Genomic DNA, 25943 nt, shown 5'->3' on the forward strand with positions numbered 1-25943 from the left:
TACTCTCATGCATTCTATAACTTTTTGGTACACTCTGAGATTCTCTGGGTAGATGATCATGATGTCTGTAAATAAATTTGGTTTTTTTCTTTTTCAATTTTTGTGTCTTTCATTTCTTTATCCTTGCTTAACTGCCCTGGCTAGAACCTCCAATGCAGCATTGAATAGAAGTGGCAAGAGCAGACATCTTTGTCTTGTTTCTGCTATTAGAGGAAAAGAGGTCAGTCTTTTACCATTAAGTGTGATGTTAGGTGTAGGATTTTCATAGATTCCATTTATCAGATTGAGGATGTTCCCTTCTATTTCTGGTTTCCTGAAGTTTTCATCATGAATGGATTTGCATTTTTGTCAAATGCCTTTTCTGCATGAATTGATATATGGTTTTTATTTTTCATCCTCTTGATGATAAATTACACTGATAGATTTTCAAATGTTTAACTACTCTTGCATTCCTGGGATAATCCTTACTTAGTCATGAGGTATTATCCTTTTTATGTGTTGCTGAATTCGATTTTCTGATATTTTATTGAGGATTTCCTTTGTCTATGTTCATGAGGATACTGGGCTGTAGTTCTCTTATAATGTCTTTGTCACATTTAGTATTTATTCAGTTTTGAATTGGAGTTATTTTTCAAGTAGAGAGGCTGAGTTTAGAGTCGATCTGAGGCAACAGCGTTATAAGAAGGGCAGATTTCTCTGTGTATTAACTGCTCCTTCCTCTGCTCTGCTAAGCCACACTACTGACAACTGCAGATGGCGCTGGACTCTCAAATAGTCTGTCTGCTGCTCAGAGCTCTGAAATTTTCTGTATCCCTTCTCTGCTTCACTTCCAAACCAATGACACAACGTACAAAACAACAGGGATCTGCTCCCTGTATATATTAGTTACTTAATCAGACACACTAAACGTCAGGGATCTAAGAGACCTGTAGTCATATCTCTGTCTATGCTTAAGGTGATTTGAATGAGCTCAAGGGGCACCTGCGCACACGGTCACCAGGGTGCAAGGCATGCTGAGGGGAGATTGCATCCAGCTTGAGAATGGGAGTACTTTCAAATCGTCACCTGTACTTAGCAAAGGTTTGAGAGTTCTCTGTAGTACCCTGGGTATTTAACAAGCATTGTGATGCTGAGTAATGATTACAGCTGTACATAAAATAGAAAGATTAGAGTCTCAGTTGCCTGCTTAATATGTAAATGTATCCAGTTATGTGTGAGTGCTTCTAATGAAGTAACTTTTACTTCTGTTTCCTACATTGAGAGTGATTGATGAAAAAAACACTTTATAACCCCATCAGAAATTAGCAGTCAGCAGGCCATTTGAAGGGACTCTGTGGTGCTGCCTGGCTTGGGGCTAGGAGGTAGTGGGACTGGGTTTTAGCCTGGGCTTTACAATTGATGTCCACCTCTCTGGGCAATAGGAAGTAGACTTCCTTATCTCCAGCTGTGCTCAGAGAGTTGTTGATGATGGATTGTGAAATAACTTCACTTACCTATTTGCTTTGGGTTGGTTCTCATTCAACATACAGGTATGGATAGAAATAGCAGCTACCAGGCACTGTGCTGGTCAGATCTAGCAGATCTGTGTTGGCTAATCTGGTGCTTTTGTTTATATTATTTTCTTCAATCATCACACTAATCTTGGAAGATAGTAATTAATATACCTCCATTTTATAGATGGAGAAACTGATGCTCACAGAGAGTAAGTTCTTGACCTAACCTCACCCTGTAAATTAATGACTGGGCTGAGACTCAAATTCAGATCACCATGGCTACCCCTCCCTGTCTTTCCCGCTGCTGGGGATGGTAACATCAGCCAGAATTCTCACATATCTGTAACTGGATGTGCTTGGAACAAGGAGTATTCTGTGTGTCTGTGATGAGGAACTAGATCCAGACAGTGACTAGGGTTGAGCATGGCCTCTTGCACCTTACATCATACACACTGTTCTCAGCATTTCACGAGGAGGGCAATGATTTGAATTGCATCTCTTGTAATGTCTGGCATAGGAAGAGTGCGAGATTCCACTTGCTGTCTCTGTAGCAATAAAGGGTCTCTCTCCTTTATTCTCTTCTTCTCTTAGAAGGCAGAGGCATTCTATGGAGTATCTCCAACTGGAAAAAAATTATAGCAATTATAGCCCTTATTATACACTAGACACTCTCTAATCACTTTCCACACATTAACTCATATAATCCTCACAACAGTTCTGAGAGAACCTTTATTATTCCCATTTCACAGATGAATAAACTGAGCCACAGAGAGGTTAAGTAGTTTTCCAAAGTCTCCCAGCCAACAAAAGGCAGAGCTAGGATTTGATCCCAGAGTGTGTGGTAATTCTAAGGCCTGTGCGGTCCTTATGGTAGCCACTAGCCACATGTGGCTATTTACAGTTAATTTTTACTTTTATTTAATTTTAATTCATTTCTCAGTCATACCAGCCATATTTCAAGGGCTTAATAGCCATGTGTGACTAGTGGCTACCATATGGAATGGTGCATTCATAGAATGTTTCCATCCTCACAGAGAGTTATATTGCATAGCATTGGGTTAGATTCTGTGCATTTAAGAGGTTAAAAGGCATTGAGATGGTATGGCTGTCTCAGAGGACAATCTGAGTACATCTCCCTGTGTTCTTGGGTTGGTCTCCATTTATCTTTGTTTCCAATTTTCTGTCCATTCCCCTTTTTAGCTTGATCTGTGAACAGGATAGCATGTTCAGCCCTTTCTAAGTCTGGCTTTAAACTCTGACCTAAGCCTCTTCTAACCACCATCTCCGCCCACTCTACCCCCACCCCTTGCCGCCAGCATCCCCCAGTCCCACCCGACCTCGGGCTCCTATTGATGCTTGGATTTTCGAAGAGCCCCAGATTCTGCTCAGGACTTTGTGTTAGGCCTGCAGACCACCAGGAGCCCCAAGCCATGGCAGGGAAAGAAAAGATGCCAAGGGGGTATTTGGCTTTTAGCCCCTTGCTACTTCTGTCTCTAGACCTTGGCCCTTACCATATCAGTCTGAGGTGGTGTTTACCAGAGGAGAAAAAAATAAAGGAGCTTCCAAATAAGAGCCATAGAATAGAACTCTGCAGCAGTTCTCCTCTGCTACACTGATTTATAGGCATTCCCACAAAATTCCCCAGGGCTGGGGCCAGCTGCCAACTGATTGACAGTGATTACCCTAGGAGATTTTTGTGGGTTTCCAGAGGCCTAACAAAGTAGGGTCCTCCTTGCTAGCAGATGGCTATCTATAGGGAAGTTGACAAGGCTCTATGCCTTGCCACCCCTAAAATAAATTTCCCTCTGGAACTCGCAGGGAGTCTGTGATGCCTCCTCCCCTTCGGAGGGAGTGTGCTGTTTACTTGTTGGCCCATATGTCACATCAGCAGGGCAGTGTTGCCCATTCTCCCCCCAGGGTACTGAGATAAGTGTGGGCGGGGACATTTTGATGGGTGGAGTAGTTTGTTGAAAAGTTGCAGACCTGCCAGACACACTTAGTCCTCTCTGTAGCCTGTGGCCGCTTCTCATATGTTCAGATTCAGGAAGGAAGGGAGGTTTGCAAAGACTCCTTGTAGGCATGTTGCCTCTCAGAAATGGATGTTTCTCAGGGCATGCCAGGACCAGGATTTTGAGAATACTGATAAGCTTTTAAAGAGAAAGGGGAGGCCACTGAGTGGTTATGTGTGGTTAGGTCTTGGCATCTGTGATCAATACAGCAGGTGCTTTGTTGCCATATTGATAGGGGGTAGAGGGTGGTGGCAGAGGCTCTTTACCCCACCAAGTGCCTGGGTGAGAGGTGACTTGGAGAGCCCATGTCTGAGTCAGTGTTATCTTCTCTTTTTGTTCCTATTCCTGGAAGCAACCTGCTGCCCTCATGTGTATTGCTATAAACCTTTTCAGTATGCCCTACAGGGCCCATCAGAATAGTAATAACAAGCCCTCATACCAGAATGGCCACCTACAGTTTACAGAACATTCTCAAGTCTTTTGTCTCTCCTGTTGTCTCTGAGGAGGGAGGACTGGCTGTATCATCTCCATTTTAATGGTGAGGAGATGGAGGCAGAAGCCTCAAGCTTTCTTTGCAAGGTAGTGTTTCAGTGGCACCTGACTGAAATCCCACATATCTGGCCACCTTTATATTTCTCAAAGCTTCTAGTTGCTTATCCTGCTGTGTCTTTTATTGGGTCTTTGGGAGATGGTGGAGAAGTTTGGTTTCTGGGAAGGGCAGGCATCACAGCTGGCTTGATGTGCTTCTTGGGCTTTCTTTTGCCTCACATTTGTTCTTTAGCTCTCCCCCCCCTTTCTAAGCTTGATCTCTCTCATTTTTCTGGAGTCAGAAAACCCATCCAGCATTATTATTTTTTGCCACTGGTCAACGTCCATCGATGACAGTGTAGACACAGGAATCAAGGGAATGTTCTGCACTACCCTGTCTTCTGACATTCAAGATAATGTCCAGCATGTCTTGATGACTGACCATGCTCATGGGGACAGAACCATTCTTTGAGGACCATGGAGTGCTTGAAATGGCACATTAATAAGTTTGGGCTTATCTTGTAGGTAGAGGTTAGCCATGAAAGGGTCAGTGTGCTGGGGGTTAGAAGGCAACTCTTGGAAAAAGATTTGCTCTGGGATGTTGTTAGACAAGCAGGAGGCAGGAGCAACTCTGCAGGGGTAAACAAGGTGAAGGGATCACTTCAGAAGTGTGATCCAAGGAAGACTTTGTGCCAATTAATTGCAATTGCTGGCTTCTCACCTTCCAGCAAATGGTTACAATAAGCTGGTCACAGCCTTCAAGTATGTTGTAATTGTCTGTTTACCTGTCTGCCTTCCCTGCTTTTGTATGAGCTTTGAGAGCAAAGGGGCCTAGTCTTATTCCCCAGTTCCTAGCGCAGGGCAAGACCTAGAGTAAATGCTCAGTAAATATTTGTTTGAATGATGAGAATCTCACACCTTTGTTCTCAGGTACTGCCAACAAATTCCCATCAAGAACTGCCAATCCTTAGCAGAGTCTTTCCTGCTTATATATTAGGCACCTGCTTGGAGCCACTGGGGTCCTGCCTAATGGACTGAAGCAGGTCTTGACTAACTAGAGAGTAGTTGGCTAAAGGGAGCCCTAGTGTCTGGTGGAGGCAGTTTTTTCCCTTAAGGGCCTGTTAGAGAAAAATTATCCTGACACCTGTTAAAATGGCAAAGAAGACTTTCTTTAAGACTATTGCAATAGGGGAGAGAGATAGAGACTGGACTCAACTCCTAACAAGGACAAGTGGGGATCATTAGCCAATGGGCAGAGTGATGAGGTCAGTGGATGCAAAATTAGGTGAATTTGATTAGATGTTGTTTGGGAGTGAATGTTTGTGTCTGCTCCCCTATTCATATGTTGGCATTTGGAGATGGGGATTTTGGGAGGTGATTATTTAGATGAGGTCATGAGGGTGAGCTCCCATGATGGGATTAGTGTTCCTATGAGAAGAAGAGAGACCAGGTTCTCTCCCTTCCCTTCTCTCCTATATGATGATGCAGTGGGAAGGTGGCTAGCAGCCAGCCAGGATGAGAATTCTTACCGGGGATTGAACCTGCCAGCTTTTTGATCTTGGATGTGCCAGCCTCCAGAGGTGTGGGAAATTTGTTTAAGCCATCCAATCTATGGTAGTTTGTTATAGCAGCCCAAGCTAACTAAGACCGGCATCAAGGGTGAGGGAATTTTTGCTAAGCTGGCATAACAGGATTTTTGCTAAAGGCAAGCCAAGGACTTAGGAAACAGGGCTGGAGGAAGCCAGGGTGGCTGAGTCCATTAAGGAGCTGCCTTCAGCTCAGGTCATGATCTCAGGGACCTGGGATCAAGCCCCAGTCTGAGTCCTGTGGAGCCCTGCTCAGAGGGGAGTCTCCTCCCACTCTGCCACCCCCCACTCATCTTTCTCAAATAAATAAAATCTCAAAAAAAAATCAAGGATGGGGAACTTGATCAGATATCAAGTGTGATAAGGTATCTCTGGTGGGGGGGTGGATTTTTGCTAAACTGACTTCGCAGGATTCTTTGCTAAAGATAGACCAAGGGCAGGGCCTAGTTGAAATGAGGGCTTAGAAGAGCCTGACTAAATTTCAATGGAAGAGAAAATCTTTCTCAGGCTTAATCGGCCGGGGCCCAGTTTTGCCCATTAAGTCTGCCATTTGCTGTGCCACTAACCTCCAGTTGCCTAGGTGGACACACTTGCTGGGAAACCTGTGCTGATGCCTGTGGTTGCCCCATGCAGCAGTCCACTACAATTTCCTGGGGAGAAGCATGAAAAAGACCTATGCCTGGGCCCTATCCCATACCTACTAAATCCAAACTGATGAGTATATATTTAACAAGCTCTCTTGGTGATTCTCATTATCAGCCAGGTCAGGGACCCGCAGCTTTACCCTATGGATTGACCAAGAGGGAGAAAGAACATGAGAACTTGTTGCTGGGGAGGGGCTCCCATATCTACTTTGCTCATTTTTTCCATAGGCATGGGTTCCTTGCACCCCTGGAGAGTGCCAGGACTTGTATACTCAGCAAAATGGCAAAGTAAGTGAATATTGTTCATAATATCTGCCACCTTGGCCTTTCAGGTTTTTTAAAAGATATTTTTAAAGTTTATATATATATATATTTTAAGTAGGCTCTGATGTAGGAAAGATGTTAGGGTTCGAAATCAAGAAAGACTCTTGAGACGTCTTTGGTGTGAAAAGGTGGTTTCATTAAAGCACAGGGACAAGACGCCAGGGCAGAAAGTGCTGCACCAGGGTCATGAGGAGTGGCCCATTACAGACTTGTGAGTTGGGAGGGGTGGGGTTGAGAGCATAAGTCTCTAAGGAATTTTGGAAGCAAGGTTTCCAGGACCTTGAGGGGGCTAGCTATTGTTAGGAAAAGGTCATTTGTTACTGTCTAGTAAAACCCTTAGTCATGAGACCCTTCAGATGGGTATCGGTGGGTGCTATGCTTGGGGTGGGTGACTGCCAACATATCTTGGGGTGGGGTTTAGAGATTAAAAAATTTCCAAAGAGATTTTTAGATGTTAAAGTAGATTTAGAGGATCCTGGGGGTCAGGCTAAGATTGCCTTTTGCCCTTAGCGAAGAATTAACATCGAGGCAGCTGAGCTCCCGGAGAAAGGTCACTCTGTTTCGAGGACTTGTCAATGGGCTGTAGGTAGCAAGGAGATTTTTCTTTTGCCTTTGTTTCCCACATCAGGCTGCCTGACCAATGTAGGACTTGAACTCACCACCCTGAGATGAGGAGTCACATGCTTTACCTACTGAGCCAGCCAAGCTCCCCTAAAATTTAAGTAAACTCTACCCCCAATGTGGGGCTTGAATTTAACAACCCCAAGATCAAAAGTAGCATGCTCCACCAACTGAGCCAGGGCCTTTGTTGCCCTTCCAGACATCTGGTGCTTTTCTTCCTTCTGAAAGAGGCTGGTTAGGTACTGCTTTCTAAGGTTTTTATTTTTGATGAGGCAGTCTGGCCTTTTTTAAAAGGGGACAAATCCAGAAGTTAAAGGACTGGATGTCCCCAAAGTAGGAGATTCAGATATTGGGGGTCAGGCGGGGGTAGGGAGGAGGGCAGCAAGGGTGCGTGCGTATATGTGTGTGTCTGAAGGTGTTAGGAGGTAAGGTTTTCTAGTATCCCTACAAATTACACAGACATAGCTGCTTTCTTTGCCTGTGCCTAAAAGCGGCTCAGATATTTGTCTATGCCCCAGATTCCTAGGACTTTCTGGGAGATATTAGGCAGAGTCCTATCTTTTTCCTAAAAGGATAGAAAAATGAAAGGCTTAAAGCTAAACCCAGACCCTCAGGTAAGATGCAACCCTTACTGAAATAGCACTGTGTCAGCAGAACACGGTCCCATTGCCTCATTATCAGGTGAGGTCAGGACATTATTTCTGGCAGCTTCTGAAAGCCACAGCCTCTTAGAAAAAAGTCTTCCTGAAGGTTTAATACAGCCTGCTCTCGCTCTTTCTCAGGAGCTCAGCACGCTTGCTTGCGCGTGCTCTTTCTCTCTTTTCTTGGGCCTCCTTTTAAAATGCTAATTAAATTTGCTTGATCCACTGGCCCCCAGCCCCAGCTAATTTGGGAGATCAAGAAAGGGAGCTTGATATCTATAAAAGATGTGTCTGTCTTTCCACCTGAGCTACCTTTGTATTTCATTCTGTTTTATTACAGGAAATTGTGTCAGGGGCTCTAAACACTAACATACATAACATTGATTGTATTCTGCATAACAAATTGGATTAGGATAATTACCACACAGATGTTAAAAAACCCAGAATGCAAATCAATGCAATTAGTCATGACTTAATATACTATAATTCACACATTGGAATGTCTTATTGTGATTATACTATTTTAGAACAAAACGCTTTAACAAAAAAGGAAGAAAAGAATTCTTTTACTCGAGCTGCACGTGCTCTGAACAAGAAATTGTTTTATGCTAATTTGGAATTTGACTACTCAGAATTCTTATTAACTAATCAGATCCTTCAATTTCTCTTGCCCCCTTTTATATGGAGAAAGCTGCTTCTTTAGCAAGACAATTTCATGCACAATTCAACTTGAATGCCACCATTATGAACAAAGGAATTTGCACACGGATGCTTTTGACAAACATGGCTTTAGAAAACCGAGCTTCGGGTGGTAGTGGGGGTAGGGGCCACCCTCACTGATGGCCAGGACCCTAAAACAAAGCAGACAAGTGTAAGCAATTGGAAGGGGCCCAAGTTAGCCAGCAAATAGGCAGACTTGTCACGAGGGCAGTAGGCTCAGAGCTGCCACAAAGCATTGCATAGCTTGTGCCTAGCTGAGAGGGCTGAACTCCAGCCCGGGATCCATGCTCCAAGTTCTGCTCCCAGGTGACCTTCTTTTCTAATTCACACAAATGTGACTTATGGCTACAAGGCAGGAGTTTGGTCAGAGAGAAGAAAACAAAAACCAAGTCTCATTGCCAGAAATTACAGCAGTTAGGACCCCTGGAGTCTAAACTGTGAACTCAAATCCAATTCCTAGATTCTTTTCTGATTTATCCTGCAGCCCACCCCTTTGCTCTGCACTTACTTAGAATTCCTCTGAGATCTAAGTTTTACACTCTCAAGTACACGCTCTTTGTGATTGTTCTCTATGTCAAAGCTTTGCTCACCCAAATGATCTGGGAAAAATTATTTTCCCTCTATCCTTCTAGGTTCTTGGCTGAGACCCCCTGTAATACAAAGACAAATTAACAGGAGAAAACAAACAGATTTAATAACATATATGCTTCCTGTATACGTGGGAGACCCAGGAAAACAGTAACTCCCAGCAATGGCTCAAACCAAGACCTTAAATATCATCTCCAGCACAAGACAAAAGATGTTGGGGGTAGGGGGAGCCAGTTAATGGGAAGCTCTCAGGAAAAGCACAGTAAACCAGAGTATGATTTGTTATGCAGGCCTATGTCCTTGCCTCCTCCATTGATAAGTTTCTAGAGATTTAGAGTCCTCCTTCTCTTCCCATACTGAGAGGGAGACACTCTTTACAAATGGAGATTTCTCTTATAGACGTAAATGTCTCTTACAAAAGGGAAACTTATTTTTCAGAGCTTTCCATGCATCTGTAGTTCTTGAAAATAATTAGCCTGAAAGAATCCTTATGCTGAAGAGGCATAGTTTGGGGATGGCAAATTCTGTGGCCCTCAAGTCCTAAGATTGTGCCATCATCACCATCCTCTCTGGGGTCTCCTCCCCCACCTAGGGTTGCTAGATTTAGCAAACAAAAATACGGAATTACCAGTTAATTTTTTTCCTAGTTAGTTTTTTTTAAAAAAGATTTTATTTATTTATTCATGAGAGACACACACACAGAGCGGCAGAGACGTAGGCAGAGGGAGACGCAAGCTCCCTGCAAGGAGCCCAACGTGGGACTCGATTCCAGACCCCGGGATCACGCTCTGAGCCAAAGGCCGATGCTCAAACACTGAGTCATCCAGGCGTCCCTGCCTGGTTAATTTGAATTCCACATACATAACAAATGCTTTTATAAATACCTAAAAAATGAGTAATATATCATATGCAATATTTTGGACATAGTTACATTACAATTAGCATTGTTTATCCAAAATTCAAGTTTAACTTGGCATTCTGTGTTTTATCTGGCAACCCCAGCACAAAGCACAGAGCTTGTTGATTCAAATAGATCTAGACTATTTGAAGTGGTAATCACATTTGAGCCTGTATCAGGATCACCTGGAGGTGATTAAGACACAGATGGCTGGTTGCCACCCCCAGAGTTTCTGATTCAGCATGTCTGGGGAGGTGCCTGAAAATTTGCATTTCTAACCAGTTCCCAGGTGATGCTGCTGCTGGTCTGGGGACCGCGCTTTGGGAACAACTGTTCTAGCACAACTTCAATAAATAGATCCAATGGGAATGAAGTTCTTGTTGCCAAATTGATAATAAGCAGGCTGAGAGCTTCACTGACCTCTTGCAGCTGGTTCTGTGGGCTCCCTCCAGGTGCTCCTTCAAGGAATGTGTATTCACTTGTTCTGCTTTCAGCTTGCTAGGGTGAAATCCCTAGAAATAATCCCTCTTGACTGCCTTAGGTTGGTGATAAGCAAAATTGTGTGGCTTTGCTGCTTCTAGCCTTGTTTGTGATTCCATCAACTTTGACTACTCTGCCTTCCTCCCTTCTAGGTGCCAATGTCTTTCCATTCTCTAGCCAGGGATGGTAAATCTGTGTTGTGGGTCCCAGTGAAGAAGGACTCCATTTACTTATTTCTTAAGCAGGAAGCTACCATTTTGAGGTTACTGGCAGTTTTTAGTGAAGGTATAGATTTCCTTTGAGGCTTTCTCCCTTTCCTCTGGGCAAGTTATGAAATGGCCCTTTAGTTACAAAAATATAAAGCATTATATTCCCATAGGACACTGACAGCTGTCAAGAGGGAATGAGGGCAATTTGCATAAGGTGTACCAGGACTTGTCTTTGAGACTGAGATCCAGGTCTTAGATTCTTTCTTTTTCTTTCTTTCTTTCTTTCTTTCTTTCTTTCTTTCTTTCTTTCTTTCTTTCTTTCTTTCTTTCTTTCTTTCTTTCTTTCCTTTCTTTAATATTTTAATTTATTTGACAGAAAGAATGAATATAAACAGGAGCAGGGGTGGAGGGAGAAGCAGACTCCCTGCTGAGTAGGGAGTCCAATGCGGGACTCATGCAGGACTCAGCCTAGGACCCAGCAATCATGACCTAAGGTGAAGGCAGCTGTTTAACCAACTAAGCCACCCAGGCACCCTGAGTTCATGAATTTCTGACTGAGATCCTGACCCTTTCTATTCGACATTCAAAGTTATTGTAACATGTTGGGGTGGATAGGGTGATCCTGGCCCATTCTAGGGATTGGAAAAGGGCAACAAAGTTCCTGAGATAAAAAATACTATGAGGATAGAACGAGACAGGACCTGGTGGCTGGCCTGGGCACTGCAGGTCTGTGGTGCAGGGTATTAGGATACGCTACTGCCAAATCTTTGAAGCCACTGCTACAGAATTTGCTTCAACACAGTCCCTCCTGGGGCCAACTTTAAGCCACAAGCAAAGATCCATTGTGCATGTAATAGTTGGAAGAGCCTGGGTTTATTTTATTTTGAAACATTTGGGGACAAGTATGTTCCATTGTCCTTGCGGGACATAATCCAGCCTAGCAGTGAAGCATATATAGTGGTCTCAGGGATAGTCCCTGCCTGATACCCTGTATTCCTTTTTTTTAAAGATTTATTTTTTTAAAGATTTTATTTATTCATGAGAGACAGACAGAGAGAGAGAGAGAGAGAGAGAGAGAGAGAGAGAGAGAGAGGCAGAGACTCAGGCAGAGGGAGAAGCAGGCTCCATGCAGGGAGCCCGATGTGTGACTTGATCCGGGGTCTCCAGGATCAAGCCCTGGGCCGAAGGTGGTGCTGAACCGCTGAGCCACCCGGGCTGCCCAGAGATTTATTTATTTGAGAGAGAGCACAAGTGGGAGGAGGAGCAGAGGGAGAGGGACAAGCAGAGTCCATGCTGAGCATGGAGCCTGATTGTTGTGCCCAAGATTGAGAATCCGAGAAACCACCAAGGAGCCGACACCGATGCAAACACACGAGGGTTTATTACAAGCTTGAGCTTGGGTCCAAGTACACCTGACACAGCAGAGCAGGGACTTGGACCCCAAGACTAAGAGACTTAGCAACTTTATAGTGGCCAGTGGCCAATGGGATACGCAGAAAGTTGCACACTCGTGTTGGTCCACTCGCAGGTGGCCGATTGAATTACATTTTACCCTAAAGTATCCATTGAACTGGTCTATCACTGAGCCGGATTTCCGGTTAGGGTGTGCCCTGGTCTTGACTAGGGTGGGGCAGTGCCCTAAGCAATAAGCAGGTCAGCACAAGGCAGGTGCAGCACAAAATGGAGTCAGTCCTGCTCTGCTTGTCCAGGGGTAGGGGATTTTTGTTAAATTTCTTGGGTCCCACACTGATGTTGGGCTCCGATCCCACAACCCTGACCTGAGCTGAAATCAAGAGTCGGTTGCTTAACCGACTAAGTGACTAAGCCACCCAGGTGCCTCAGATGCCCTGTATTCTAAGGGACCTCAAGATAAAGGCTTAGTTTCCTGTCAGTGTGGACATAGAAAAAATCAGTCATGGTAATTTAAACAGTAAAAGCAATTTAAATTTGTACTTGGAGCTGGTGAAGTGGGATGTACTTCTTATGCATTATATATATGTTGCTGCCTTCCCCTTTTGCTCTCATGGTAGACACTGTTATTTGATCATAGCCTTCTTTCCCATTGATCCTGGGGGTGTCCTTTGTGCCCCCTCAATTATTAATTAGGGCATTCTTGGTTGCAAGTGACAAAAAAACTTTTAAATCTTTATGTAGCACTTCTTATATGCCAGGTAGCATTTTAAAGGTTTTATAAATTTACAAATTTACAGACTCTTTTAATTCAACCATAGAAGGTAGAGATATAATCCCAATTTTACAGATTTTTTTTAAAAAAAGATTTATTATTTCAGGGAGAGAGCATGAGCAGGGGGAGGAGCAGAGGGAGAGGGACCAGCAGACTCTCTGCTGAGCAGGGAGCCGGTCGACTCGGGGCTTGATCCCAGGACTCTGGGATCATGACCTGAGCCAAAGGCAGATGCTTAACTGACCAAGCCACCCAGGGGCACCCCAATTTTACAGATTAAACAAAAAGGAGATTTTGTTTTCTTAGTACGGATTCGGAGATATCTTACAAAACCCAAGTTCCTGAATGTAAGTGATCTTCAGAGATGAACTGGGACCCTGGGATAGGTCCTGAGTCCTCTACCACTTGCTCCTGTACCTCTTTGTATCTGTGTTTCACTCTTCTTTCTTCCATTAGATCAGCTTTCTCTTTCTAGACCATATGGAGGAAAATATAGTGTCTAATACCACCCAAGTTTCACAGTTGATGAAACTGACCATCCAGAGAGAGAAACTGATCTCTCTTTTAATTAAAAAAAAATCCCATTGGAATGAATTTATTAGCTTAGTTTGGGTTAGGTGTCCAAGCCTGGACTCAGTCTCCTGGGGATCAACATTTGCTAACCAAATGTAACTCATAAATGAGGGATTTACAAAACCACGGACAGAGGGCAGCAAGTCACATTGCAGGAACACAGAGTTCCCACTGATACCAGGCAGATGGAGGAAGGGAAAGGAAAAGTCCTAGAAATGAAGCATTGGGAAGACAATAGCTGTCTGCAAAACCTTAACTCCTCATTCCACCTGGCTTCTCCCGAGTGATAAGAACTGGCACATGGTGCTATTTGTTATCTCTATTCTGACCTCCACCCTCTCAGTATGGGTAATGGATGTGTTAGCTTCATTTATACTCGTTGCATCAGTCTGAAGGGAGGATCTTCACATCTGTCCCAGATTGTCCCCTGTTCTCTGCCCTGGTAGCCCTTTTTTGCTCTTATGCAATACTGTTTGACCTCATCTTGCAGGTGAGCTCTATCAACTGAACACATTTTCAGTGACCTTTTCCTAAGTGTGGTGACAGAGCTGTTACAGAGAAAGAAATTGCCACTGAGAGGATGTGGAAATTGGAGGAATGAGGCAGGCTAGAGGTGTCAGTAAGAAAGTTTGTCTATCTGGCAATTTAGTCAGCTACCAGTTAGGCTCAGAGACTGAGTTTTGTCGAAGATATTTAGAGGTCAGTAATCTCATGGGGATGGACTCATGCTAACCAAATCGAAATCACAAGGGATTAAGAGACAAAGCCAGAGTTCCATTTTTTATTCATTTTCTAGAGGTACAGAGAACTATTCATCAGATTGGAGTTGGCATGGCCAGACTCAAAAGGGAAGCTGTATAATAGAAGGTTGTTTGGGGAGCAAGGAATGAGAACTAGGAGACCTCCTTGGATTATCTTGAAAATAATTTTTTTGGATATAGTTACACACTATTACATTAGTTTCAGGTGTAAAACATAGGGATTCAAATCTCTATACGTTATGCTATGCTCACCACAAGCAGAGCTACCATCTGTCACCATACAACACTATTACAATATCATTGTCTATTTCCTATGTTGTACATTTTAGTCTTGTGATTTGTTCATTCCATTCTGGTATTATCTTAATGGCATCTGCCATCCACCTATGATAGCCCCATCCTAGAGATAGATCAGAGGGCAGAGACCAAATACTCATATTTGTATGTGAGAATGAGCTTTCCTGGGCCAGTTGGGCAACATATTGAGAGTTTCTTGTTCTTTGACTCACTGCCATCTAGATCTCAACACTAACCTCTTCTTTGGTTAACACGTCTATCTTCAGCTTCAGTCAAGTTACTATGCAATCAGTTACCAGCAGCCTTGCCTCAAAGGAACATGGCTCTGCAATATGATAATTGATGGTTGCAGCTAACCATTTTTTCAATACTGAGTTAAATAGGCTTCTTTTCCATAGGACTTCTCGGAGCCTTTAGTGAACTAAGCAATGTGCCCTGTGAATTTCCAAAAGAAGGCTAGAGACTGTATTTATCTGACTGCCTACTTGTATTATTCAGAGGAAGCCATGATGGCAAGTGTATTAGTTTCCTATTGTTGCTGTAGCAAATTAGCATAAGTTATGTGGCTTAAAAACAATCCAAATGTGTTATCTTATAGTTTCATAGTTCAGAAGTCCTAAAATCAAGGTGTCAGCAGGACCACGTTCCTTCTTTAGAGGAGGATCTGTCTCCTTGCTTTTTTTTTTTTAGCTTCTTGAGGCCATCCATATTCCTCTTCCATCTTCCAAGCCAGCAGCTAGTATCTTTAAATCCCTCTTCCCTCCTTCTCCGCACTCCTGTCCTCACATCTTCTGACTCTGACATTCCTGCCTCACTCTTACAAGGATTCTTGGGATTATATTGGACCCAACCATATGATCCAGGGAAATCTTTTCTTTTTTTTTCTGTTCAGGAAGCATTTTATTGTTGCTCCAAGTTTTAGGGATTTTCACTGACAGAAAATCAATACTTTCAGAAAACCTCCCGCATGGCCCTGCTCAGCTTCTGAATGTTGGTTCTTGCAGACATATCGGCATACTTCTCTCCAATACGGACAATCATTCCCCCCAAGATTGATGGATCAACCTTAACTTCCAATTCCAATACTTGGCCTTTGCTTAGGGAGCTCTTCAGGACCGTTTTTAGTTCAGTAAGAGTGGCTTCATCCAAAGGAGACGCGGTGGTCACTGTGCACGGTACTTCTCCACGGTGGACACTCATCATGGTGGAAAAGGCAGAAATGACTCCAGGGGTATTGTTCAAGCGACCGTTCTCAGCAAGCAAATTGATCGGGTTGGATGTGCTAGGAGAGAACCTCTCTCTTGCTGTCATGTCATTTAGGCTTTCCACTTTCACAGAACATTTTACGTAGGGATTCATAATGGAAGCAGCCATTTTAGGTTCCTTCAAGATTTGTGCTACTCTCAACAATTCCTTTTCTACTTGTTCCAGTTTATTCTGTTTAGATGCAGCAGAATAAAGAGCAGCGGCATAGCGACCTTCGATACCATATACCTGAACAGGTAGCCTCACGAGCTTGGAAAACGGCCGACCACAGACGTGCTAAAGCACCGCACCTGCCGGGACAGCGTGGACACCGCCGGGGTGGCCATCTTCTCCGGGTGGCTGTAGGGCAAACCCGAGTCAGAGGGAGCCAGGGTCATCTTTTCATCTCAAGATATTTAACTTAGTCACATCTGCAAAGTCCTTTTTGCTATGTGATGTAACATGTCCCCTAGACTTTGGGGATTAGGATGTGGACATCTTTGGTGGGGTGTGTGTGTGTCATTTTACCTACCACAGAGAACAGTGGGAAACACTGGACTGTGGTATTAAACATGCTCATACAATCCTACTATTCTGAGGTTAAACTTCATTGGGTTTGGAGAGCTCCTGACCTTTCTTAGCTACATTTTTAGAGGTTAGAATGGGCTCCCACAGATCTCACAGAGTTCTTAGAGGGTACTTAGTACCTACAAGATCTACTGGTTTCTACTTGGGCAGTGGCAAAAGCTCCTGGCTGGAAGAAGAGAAAGGGCTTGTGTACTGAAGAAAGGGACTTTCCCCAAGACTCCTTCCCAGAAACATACCATTCTCAGACACCAAAATAATGCAGAAGGAGTCCGTGTCAACGGGTTAAAGTTACTTGTTTAATCAAAAGTAGAGATAACCTATCATTTGAAATGGAAATTAGGGCTCCAGAATATCTTAAATGAGAGTGTTGCCACCCTGGGAAACCCCCTGTCTACTAGTGAGCAGGAAAGTAAGGCTGCAAGCAGTTGACCTTTTCATATCACCCGATGTATTTGTGACAGGTGCTATGCTGTGTTTGAAGAAATTGACACCCCAAGTTCTTCACTTTCCTGCAGAGAAAACTTGATACCTTCTTTCTCTAAGGCTATTTTAGACTTGTTTCATGGATGATGGTAATAACTCTTGACCTTGACGGAGTTTCCATTGGGTATGAGGGTCCCCAAAGCCAATGACATTACCAGAAACCAAACTGAACAGAGTTATTGAGATTCCATTAATGCTGCATTGACTAAGAATAGTAATTTCAGCTGAAGCACCTGATTATAAGCCAGAGATTCCATTGCAGAAGATGAGTAATTTAGATTATTGAGAGATAATTCCTCCTGAGGGTTTGGGTCGGCTTGGGAAAATACATAGAAGAGGTTCCCAGGTATCTTTTTCTCACCAAATCTCAGTAGCCTTTTCTTCACTCCTATTTTTTTTCTTGTCCCCACTGACACTGACTACCTTCACTTATTAAATTTTTTAACATTTTGGCTTCTGTGACCCAGTCTTAGGCTAGTTTTTCTTCTATCCCTTTGACCACATCTCTCCTATATTTTATGGTTTCTTGTTTTCTTCATCCTAACTGTGGTTTCCCTTGAAGACACAGTCATTGATACTCTCCTTTTCTTTATGTACTCTTTCATTCATCTGTCAAACATTTTTTTAATGTTTAGGTATTCATGTTTGGACACTTATATTGTGTTCTGGGGATATAGAAATGTATTAGACACAATCCTTGTCTTCTGGGAACTCAAAAACTAGGGAGGGAGACAGACAATCAATGAATGAATACTTCATATCTGAAGTGTATATGAAATATTTTTATGGAAAGTCATAGCAGAGACATCTATATATATTTCCAGTTGGGATGCTTTCAGCAGCAAGTAACAGAAAACTCAAGATGATTTAAACAAGGACAAATATTATTTCTTATAACAAGATATCTAAGGGTAGAGAGACCCAGAATTGGTCAGTTCAGTGGCTCAAGAAGTGCATTAACAACCCAGGTGTTTTCTATCTCTTTGCTTGTTATCTTTAGCATATTCCTTTTAGAACTGCAAATTGGTTTCCTGCAGTGCATTTATGAAAGAAAAATCTACTTTCCATGCCCCCTCCCAACTTCCCTTCAGGACCATCGCCTAAGTTTACCTAAATCAATTACTGACGAGGGGAATGAAACTGCCATGATTGGCTTAGACCAGGGGATCTCAGTTTTGGCCCCACAGGAGAATCATCTGGAGGACTCTTAAAAAGCCAGTGCCCAGGCATATCCTAGAGCAATTAAGTCAGAATCTCTGCCTGTGGGACCCAGGCATCAATGTCTTTAAAGTTCCCCAATTGATTCCTCTATGCAACCAAGGTTGAGAACCACTGGCCTACACTAGTCCCTCTGATTCTTCCCTCTGGAGCACAGGAGCTCTCGGCTTCCCTTCAAAACATGTGTGTCTGCTCTAGGAAAAAATTAGGATTCTGTAAGCAAGGAAGAAATGAGGAATAGCTTTTTTTGGTAGGCAAATCACAATGCTTGCCACAGTAACTAATCAACATTCATGATTTCAACTAGCCCTTCTATGTGGAGACTGCCACTTCTGGCTCTGACCTCATGTGAGCTCCTGACCTATTTCTTCAACTGTCTCCTGGCATCTCTACTTGGATTTTTTTGTCCACACCTCAATCTCAGTTGGTTCCAAACCAAGTGTTCAGCCTGCTTCCTTTCCCAATGACATTATTTCCATCACGTGGTACCATCATTTCTCAGGGTATTTCAGGCTCAAATTCTTGGGATCTTTTTTTATCCATGTCCTTTAACCCCAATTTTAAAGTCACCTCACCCTGTTTTTTTTTTCCTGAGATATTTTAATTCTACTCCACTATATCCCCTTCTATCCTGGTTTAGGCTGCCCTACAGCATTGCATCCGTGGATTCTGTAACAGCTCACAGCTGGTTTTGACTCCAGTCTTTCACTCTTTTAGGTCATTCTGCATATCACCGTAGACTCATATTCCTAACATACTGCCTTCATTATGTAACTCCACAGGATGCCTTTTGATGGTTGCCAAATTTTTGCCTGTTTTTAAGGTCCTTCAAATTTCAACCCCTTCTCATCTTTTAAGGTCTGGTTCACCTCCAGGAGGTTTTCTCTGCTTACTCTAATCCTCTTGAATTCAGACAGAACTTCCTTGAACTCCTGACTCCACCACTTACCACCTGTTTCCTTGGCAATTTGTGTAACCTTTCTCTTCCTTCCTTTCTTTTCATAACCTTTCTGAATTTCGGTTTCCTCATCTGTAAAGTGGGAATAGTATTAGTTTCTAACTCAGGGTTATTGATTAGGATCTAAAAATTTCCTTATCTCCCTGCCTCTTTTCTGACCACCTACATTGCCTCCTCGTTTACTACAGAACTTAGCCTTTTATTATCTAATGCCCTCTACTCTGGCCTGTTTCATGAATATAGTTATCTTTTCTCCCCACCTTGATTATAAAGCTCTTTTAAGTGCAGGCACTGTACTTGCCGTTTTTCTCTCTCATGCCCTTCTGAATTTTTATTGTACACTGAGCTAATATAGAAGGTATTGCAGAGATGCTTGCCAATTTTGTAAGTATTAAGTAGCACAAGCTAAAAGTACTATAGAAGGAACTATTACAGCTTAAAGAGATGGAACATCTGTGCAGAGTTCCTTCCTTTTTGCTCCATTCCAGTCAGCAGCTTTCATGCTTGGTTTTTGGAGCAGAGTTGCAGGTGATCTTACTTGGATAGAAATTATCTCCATACTAGTTTCTACGGCTTTGACTCTAGGGGCAAAGTAGAAGCCTGACTTGCTGTAGCTCTGAGCTTGCATTCAGTGGCCTGTTCATCACATTGGTAAAGGCCAATGGCTCTGGCTTCCGGTAGGGTGGGGTGATTTTCTCATTTGAATCTCTATTTGGCTGTTTTCTGAATGCTACCAAAGTTGTTGCAAGGTGATTTTGCAAATGGGGATGAAGAAAAGTGTGAAAAACAGAGAAATATGTATCATGTATTTTGCTCTGTGGCTTCACACTGTATGGGTTTGTTTTTTTTTTTTCTGTTTTAATTGTTTGGTTCTTTGTCTCAAATTGTGATACACTCCTTGCCTGGAACACATTTGAACCTGCATCTATATAACTGAAAATTCATTTGAAAAAAAAAGTCTTGGGCAGAGAATTAGAAGACCTCAGTCTGTACCTTTAGCTAAGTTACTCTCTTGCATGGTGCCTCAGTTTCCTCATCTCTTAAATAGGAATAATGCCTGCCATACCTATGTCACGTTGTTGTGGAAAGATTAAGATAATTAGCTACGTGAGCATGCTTCGGAAAGTGAAAAGCCTTCACAAATGTAAGGATGTTTTATTTTATTTTACTTTATTTATTTTAAAGATTTATTTATTCATGAGAGAGAGAGAGAGAGAGAGAGAGAGAGAGAGGCAGAGACACAGGCAGTGAGAGAAGCAGGCTCCACGCAGGGAGCCTGATGTGGGACTCAATCCCAGGACTCCAGGATCACACCTCGGGCTGAAGGCAAGCACCAAACCGCTAAGCCACCCAGGGATCCCCGGATGTATTATTTTAAATGGAATTTAAACACAATCTGGCTTCAAGGGATCATTCTTTAACCAGTGGGAATTGGCAAATTTGCCTTTATGATTAAGCATAAACCTTATATTATTACCTAAAGATATTTGATGGCTTCCCAACCATTTTCCTGGCAGTGTTTGTAGTTTGGCATGTGTGGTGATGGTAGTGGGCTTCTGAAAGTTGTACTCCATATGATTTTACTTTGGTGATACATATGTGATTTATTTGGAGATTCTCTTGATTAGCTCCTCCCTTTCTCCTGTCCTTGTGTATGCTAATGAGCTATCATTAAATTCATTTTGAATTTAATAACCACATTCTTTGAACACATACCATGTAGCATAAACTGGCCTTAATGAATTTGATTTTATCTATGTTTATTTGTTTGGAGATAATGGTAGTTGGCAAAGGAGTAGAAGCTTGAGATGGGTGAGGGTTATTTGCTTTTTCACAATATGCCTATGGGGTTACAATGAAAGCAAGATCTTGGACTAAATTTTGTCATACACATTAATGGTTATTACATGAACATTCATTAATGTCAGTGACAAAACAGTTCATACTATCTATACTGTAAGCTTGATAATGTCTCAGCCATCTGCCATTTAAAAGGTTTGACCACAATATGCCACATTTCAGAAGCAGAGTTTTAAAAAATTATTCTGTTTATTAAGGTAAAGTTCATATAAAATGAACTATGAATCATTTAAAAATGTACAATTTGGTCCATTTAGTACATTTATAATTTTATGTAAGCATCACCACTCTTTAATTCCAGAACATTTCATCATGCTCAAAGAGAACCCTATACCCATGAGGCAGTCATTCCCCACTCATTTTCTCCCCTACCCACTCTTCCAGTCCCTGAAACCCACTAATCTACTTACATTATGAATATACCTATTCTGGAGGACTCATATGAATGGAATCATGCGATAATGGCCTTTTTGTGTCTGGCTTCTTTCCTTAGTATAATGTTTTCAAGGTTCATCCATGTTGTAGCATGGATCAATATGTCATTCCTTTTTGTGTGTTTGTGTCATTCCTTTTTATAACTGAGTAATATTCTACTGTATAGGTATACCACATTTTTATCCATTGATGGCCATTTGGGTTGTTTCTACACTTAACTATTATGAATAGTGCTTCTGTGAACATTCATGTGTATGTATTTGATTGAGTACCTGTTTTCAGTTCTTTGGGGTGTATACCTAGGAGTGGAATTTTGGGGTCACATGGTAATTCTGTTTAACTTTTGAGGAACTGCCAAACTGCTTTCCACTGGGTGCGACATTTTACATGCCCACCAGTGATATATGGGGGTTCTTATTTCTCTACATTTTTGCCAATACTTGCCAGTTTCTTTTTCTTTTTTTGCTTTCAAGATTTTATTTAAATTCAAGTTAGTTAACACTATATGTCAACTATTAGTTTCACGGGTAGAATTTAGTGATTTATCAGTTACATACAACACCCAGTGCCCATTACAACAAGTGCCCTCCTTAATACCCATCACCCATTTACCCCATCCCCCACCCCTCCAGCGATCCTTAGTTTGTTCTCCATAGTTAAAAGTCTCTTATGGTTTGCCTCCCTCTGTTTTTATCTTATTTTATTTTTCCTTCCCTTCTCCTATGTTCATCTGTTTTGTTTCTTAAATTTCACATATGAGTGAAATCATATGGTATTTGTCTTTTTCTAACTTATTTTGCTTAGCATAATAAACTGTCACTCCATCAATGGTGTCACGAATGGTAAGGTTTCATTCTTTTTGATGGCTGAGTAATATTCCTGTGTGTGTGTGTGTGTGTGTGTGTGTGTGTGTGTATGCCACATCTTTATCAGATATTCATCTGTCGATGGACATACGGCCATCTTGTGGGTATGAAGTAGTATCTCATTGTGGTTTTAATTGCATTTCCCTAATGTTAAATGATGTTGAACATCTTCTCATGTGCTGTTGGCCATTTGCATATCTTCTTTGGGGAAATGTCTATTTAGATCCGTTGCCCATTTTTTTTCATGTGTTTTTTCCTCCTTTGGTTGTTGAGGTAGACCTTTTTTTGTTCCTTGATTCCTCCATTACTGCCTTCTTTTATGATTAATTGACTTTTTTATAGTGTATGATTTTTATTCATTTCTCAGGGGTTTTTTTTGGGGGTGTTTTTCTTTTTAAAGTTTTTATTTATTTATTCATGAGAGACAGAGAGAGAGAGGCAGAAACACAGGCAGAGGGAGAAGCAGGCTCCATGCAGGAGCCCAACGTGGGACTCGAACCTGGGTCTCCAGGATCACACCCTGGTCCAAAGGTGGTACTAAACTGCTGAGCCACCCGGGCTGACCTTGTGTGTGTTTAAAATTATTTTCCTTAGTGTTTATTGGAGGTTACAATTGACATCTTAACTTTATACTAATCAAGTTTGGATTAATATTAATTAAATTTCAGTAGTATAAACATATTGCTCTTGAGTGCCTGGCTGGTTCAGTTGGTAGCACATGCAAGTTTTGATCTTGAAGTCATGAGTTCAAGCCCCACATTGGGTGTAGAGATTACATAAGAAAAGCATTTTAAAAATTCCCTCTTTACTGCTCTGTCTTTTGACAATTTGACTATTGTGTCTTGGTGTGGAGATCTTTTGATTTATCATGACTTGGATGTGCAGGTTCATATTTTTATCCAATTGGAAAGTTTTTGGCCAATACTTCTTCCAGTATTTTTTTGGTGCTTCTTTCTGTCTTTCCTCTTCCTCTAGGAATCTGTTTATGTATACATTGGCAGGCATTGGATGGTCCACACAAGTCTCTTAGGCTCTCTGTTCACTTTTCTTCATGCTTTTCTCTTTCTTCTCCTCCGACTGAGTAGTCTCAACTGATCTGTCTTTAAATTTACTGATTCTTTCTTCTGCTGGTTCTTGTGCTTCAGTTGATACACCCTACTAGTAAAGTTTTCATTTCAGCTTCTATTTTCTTCTATAATTTCTGTCCCTTCATGGATATTCTCTATTTGTTGAGATATTGTTCTGCTTGTTTCCTTTAGTTCTCTGCCCATGGTTTCCTTTAGGTTTTAAGCATATTTGATGGTTAGTTCACTTAAAGTCTTTGTCTACTTAGTCCAACACGTGGTCTTCCTAAGGCATAGTTTCAATTAATTTTTTTCTCTATAGATAGATCTTACTTTCTTGTATCTTTGCATTCCTGGTAATTTTTTTGTTGTTGTAGAAAACTGGATATTTTGAATATTACAATGTGACAATGCTAGAAATCAGATTCTTTACCCTTCCCTAAATTTGTTGTTGTTACCTGTTGTGGTTTTTTTCTAAACTATTTTTGTAGCTTGTATATTCTTTATCATCTGTGGCTCCTCAAGTCTCTGTTTTGTTAGCTTAGTGGTCAGCCGGTGTTTTGACAGAGTCACCTTAAATGCCTATAGCCAACAAAAGGTAGTAAGGAGAGAAAATAAAGAAAAAGGACTAATTTCCTAGTCTTTGCAGATTGGTTCTGTGTTGAGGTACTCCTTCAGTGCTAAGCCATTTACAACTCTTAGTCTTTATTTTCAACGTGTGCAGAGCCTGAAGTCTAGCCAGAGGTTAAAGCTTAGGGCCTTCTCAGTCCTTTTCTGAATATGCATCCCACAAAGGGCATGTGTGTGCATTCTTGGATTCCTGATATGCACAGGAGCTTTTAAAAGCCCTTATTTCCACATGTAGCTCCTTTTCTAATCTCTTCCTTTCCAGGCTTTTTGGCCTCCCAAGTATTCCTTTGCCCAGACTGCTACAAAGGTATGTGTACCTTTTTGAGTGCTTTTGCCTGGGAAATTCCCTGAGCACTGGGAATTCTAAGTTGGACAAAACAAAGGGTAGCTTTTGCTTTCATCCTTAAGGGAAATGCCAGATGGGTTAATACCCCATGTTTTGAGAATGAGGTCCATATTGTTCTCCTTGGCACTAGCAATCTGCATCAAGGGTGCAGGCTGTGGTTTATACAGCCACTGCCAATCTGTGGGGTGGAGTGGTGGATAGGCAATTTAGAATAACACAGTGTTCTCTTACTACAAAGCAGCCTCTTCCTTCTTCAAGTCTTTCCCTGGCTATTGTCAGTTTTTTATTTTATATTAAAGAGTTCTTCAAAAGTTGGTTTGGGCAGTTTTTACAAAGTCATTAGTTACTTTTAGGGGGGGAGCCCTCTAGTTTCTAGTGACATCCCTCCTACAAGCAGGATGTTTGTGCCTTATAGTAGACATTAGACAACCAAAAGAAATTTTTAAGCAATGGCTGGAATAGGACTCTTTAGGTATTAATTTTCAAGTCTTTCTCTAGGGGTACAGACAGGCTACAGGATTCCCTAGATTCTCATGCCCTGTTCATGCAAAGGAGAGAATATGTCTAAAATATTTTTTTAACCAGTTATAGCCTCATTATAAGTTAACAAGCCACTATTTTTCATCAATGAAAGCCATTTTTTTGACATTCGTTATGCTAATTAATAAAGTAGAGGTGGTTCTGTGTTTGAGATATAGGTAACAGAAGCACTTGTGGTTATCACTTCTGGAATGTGACCCTTTCTGGCATAACTCTGGCTCCCTGCTCCCATCTATATATCCTGATGAGGGCAAGTGACTGACCCTAGAAGTAAAACTGAATCCCAGTGTCACATAACCAATATCACAGTCTCTACTGAAGTATTATGGTATTATGAAGTAAATGGTACGCATTGTAACCTTATGTTGTTTAACACAATAGTCTCACAAAGTAGTAGTGTAATTATCTCTATGCTATAGGTGAAGAAACTGAAATTTAGGGAGATTAAGTTATTTGTTTAAGAATGCTCAGTTAGAAAATGATAGAATTTGGATTCCAACCCAGCTTTTTGAGATTCCACAGCTCTTATGTATTATGACCAAAAGAATCTATTTTATGGTATTTTTTGTCATGTGAAGAATGCTTTAAAAAGATATTTCTGAAAACCAAATGTTCTTAATAATTGGAGGCTGGCCCATAGGTAGAATGCGGTTGGTGGGCTTGATTATCTGTCTTTAGTTCTCTTGGATGCTTGTCACATAGCAAGTTTTGAGTCCAAAGTGAATTATGGAAAAGAGCAGCAGTGGTTCCTTTTAGGGGTGTCTGGGAAGATCTAGTGATGGCTTTAGTGCTTGTATGATAATGGGATGGCCTGGGAATTGGATTTGAGCCTCACTTTTTTTTCCCTTCTGCTCTGCCACTGGAGTGCAGCAGTGCCTGCTCAGAATTTGAGTTCCCTTTGCCAGTCAAGACCCTAGAAAGAAACACAAGATGAAAAGCACTTATGTTTGATAGATGTGGAGAAGGACAGTCTTTTGGGACAGACTGCTAGTGATTGATGACTGGAAATAGGAACATGAATTCAGTCTTGCCCTTAAAGTATAAGATAGGCATCTGCTCTTACCGTGGTTTTCTGGACAGACTTCACTGATTGCAGAGAGCATATTCAGCTTTCTAGCAACATCTTCAAGATAACTCCAAAAGAGTTAGCTTT

General features: G+C 41.9%; 1 pseudogene; it reads right to left on the reverse strand.

The window, feature by feature from the left end:
• Positions 1 to 15508: 15508 nt before the first annotated feature.
• LOC129518064 (ATP synthase subunit O, mitochondrial-like) lies at positions 15509 to 16149 on the reverse strand (annotated as a pseudogene).
• Positions 16150 to 25943: the final 9794 nt, after the last annotated feature.

Source organism: Nyctereutes procyonoides, unplaced genomic scaffold, assembly GCF_905146905.1.
Source record: "Nyctereutes procyonoides isolate TBG_1078 unplaced genomic scaffold, NYPRO_anot_genome, whole genome shotgun sequence".
NCBI lineage: Eukaryota > Metazoa > Chordata > Mammalia > Carnivora > Canidae > Nyctereutes > Nyctereutes procyonoides.